The 2,428-nt window shown below is 36.1% G+C and overlaps 1 long non-coding RNA gene across 1 annotated transcript; it reads right to left on the bottom strand.

Annotated features, from left to right (window-relative positions):
* Nucleotides 1-1,067: 1,067 nt before the first annotated feature.
* LOC107678051 (uncharacterized) lies at nucleotides 1,068-2,365 on the bottom strand. Its single transcript, XR_001632908.1, has 2 exons — nucleotides 1,681-2,365; nucleotides 1,068-1,205 (listed from the first exon to the last, which is right to left on the bottom strand). It is a non-coding gene; the product is annotated as an uncharacterized LOC107678051 (long non-coding RNA).
* Nucleotides 2,366-2,428: the final 63 nt, after the last annotated feature.

The following is a 2,428-nucleotide window of genomic DNA, read 5'->3' as shown; positions in this document are numbered from 1 at the left end:
TGGGGTCAAATATTATTCATAAATTAAAGGTATACACAACGGTTCAAATATTTGTGGTCTGTCCAATTTTGTCACTTAGGCTGCATTAAAAAAAAAAAAAATACAGCAAACTAGTTACATTGTGAAATATTATTACAATTTTAAATAACGGTGTTCAGTTTGAAATTACTTTAAATGTATAGTTTATTCCTGTGATGGCAACAATGAATTTTCTGCAGCTATTACTCCAGTCTTCAAGTCTGATTTTGTTGCTTCATTCATTTGTTGATTAATAGAAAAATGAAAAGATAACATTATTAATCATGTGCCAAATCTGACAACAGATTTTTTAAAATAGTTATTTTCATACAAGAAATTATTATTATTATTTTTTAGAATTGTGTTAAGACATTGTCACAAAGCCAGATTTTAATACCAAAAATGTTCATATTTCTAATGTATTGTTTTTACAAAAAATGAACAAGACAATAGGAGGGTTAAAAACATAAATGGCAAAATGTGAATGACAAGCAAAGAGAAGATGCAGGGGCGTCCTCAGCCTTACGTAAATGACCGTAAAGCAGCAAATTGTCAGAATAATGGGAAGAGACAGTTACATAAGGCGTCATGATTTGGCGACTTTGTGGAGGAGGAGAATCGTTGCTTTGAATGACGGTTTAAGAGCTTAGATTATCTAGTCGAGGTAACTCATCCAAATAGTGATAGGATCAGATGCTTTCATACGCATTCCTTGTTTTAAAGCAGAAAACGGATGAAATTTTGCGGTTCTGAATAAATTAGTATGTGCTAAGTATATTATCCAGACTGACCAAGCAGAGAGTCCCAAACAGGAGGTCTATAATGCATGGAGAACATTATATAAAATTATTTAGTTTCAATTAGAATAATTAGAATGAAATATTCTAGTTTCCCCTGAACAACAATCTGACTTTGCCTTTTCAAATTCAGGACACAGAAAGTAGTATGGATTTTCTGCAACACTGCCATTGAGCTAATGCCTTGCTGTAAGGAGCGTTTTATGAGGTTGTAAAGTTCTTGCGACTTACTCAGAATTGAAATGCGGTGGGCAGGTAACCCTATTAGCATTTACTTAACAACATCAAGCCTATACTTGATACATCATGCATGAAGCCTCGGAGCAAAGTACAAGCCACTCTCATTGAACAAGTAGATATTATTTTGCCTGGGTGTCTCGAAAATACAAACTGAGGAGAAAGAGAGAGAGAGCATCACAACGGTTAGGGCATATAGCAGAATCAAAGTATATATGACATTAAATGAGCATTGATATCAATCTTTCTATTCCCAAACAGATGTCAGCAGTAAAGTGATACGAAGAAAATGAAAATCTATGATGCTAATGAGATGAGGAACCGAATGAGACGGCAGATAGAAAAATATCAATCTTCCAAATGAGGGGTCATATCGAGTCTCTCTAGAAGCATATTCTTTGATCAGGGTGCGCGTTTAAACAGCGGAGGCTTCTGTCTTTTTCACAAAACTTGTGTCAAAAGAAGCAAAACAATATGTTTCTTTATAGTCTCTATTTACAAGATAAACATACGAAGATAACTGGTGCCGGAAACCGTCAGGACACGTTTCAAAATGTCTTTGATCGTCTTGACAGCGTCACTTCTCTTGAAGAGATTGAGACATGACAGTGTGAAATCCGTTTCTTACCTCGCCAGCACATTTCCTGTGACGTCATTGCGTTTTATCATCATTGTCCGTTATAAACATGCCAGCGTAGAGTTCTGGAGGGGCCAAAGCAGTTATCGTGGCTCCTGAGGAGACGGGTGACATTCCGTCATTGTTCCGGAGGCCATGAACAGGTTGAATTTTGCAATATTCACACTGACTGTTGGTGAGGTACCATGTCCACATTCATTGTGTGAAGTCTAAACGCACAGGCACACAGGGTGAAAAAAAAAACTGTGTTTACAGGCAATAATTCCATATTCTCAAAGTCCTTTGAAGGTTGAAAGTAAGAAAAAACAAACAGAACATTTATGCGATTGGACAATGGCGAGAGTTTCTTGAACAAAATGCTCTGCCGAACTACGGTGAGTGAAACAGCAAACTGAGTAATACAGAATCAGTGAAATGTGACTAATGGATGACCACAGAAGTCTATTAGACTAGTAATAGTCTGATGTTCAAACAAAAAACCACACAGGAGCATCTGGTCTGCCTTAATCTCAACTCAAAATAAAAATGAACAGGCCCTCGAATGACTATGGGAGACCGGAGGCTATTGTAACACTTATTCAGCATATGCTCAGTAGAGATTACTTTCCGCCTGAGGAAAAGCATGATCGTTTGACTTTGTGAGAAATAACATTGATTTTTTTCTTCTGTTGTCTAAAATTATACCTTTAAATAAAAACGAAATAATAATTATTATTTGGAATCATGTTTTCATTACTAA

This window comes from Sinocyclocheilus anshuiensis, unplaced genomic scaffold, assembly GCF_001515605.1.
Source record: "Sinocyclocheilus anshuiensis isolate Anshui unplaced genomic scaffold, SAMN03320099.WGS_v1.1 scaffold260, whole genome shotgun sequence".
Lineage (NCBI taxonomy): Eukaryota > Metazoa > Chordata > Actinopteri > Cypriniformes > Cyprinidae > Sinocyclocheilus > Sinocyclocheilus anshuiensis.
The sequence above is the reverse complement of the archived record's forward strand: the minus strand, read 5'-3'. Positions and strand labels throughout refer to the sequence as shown.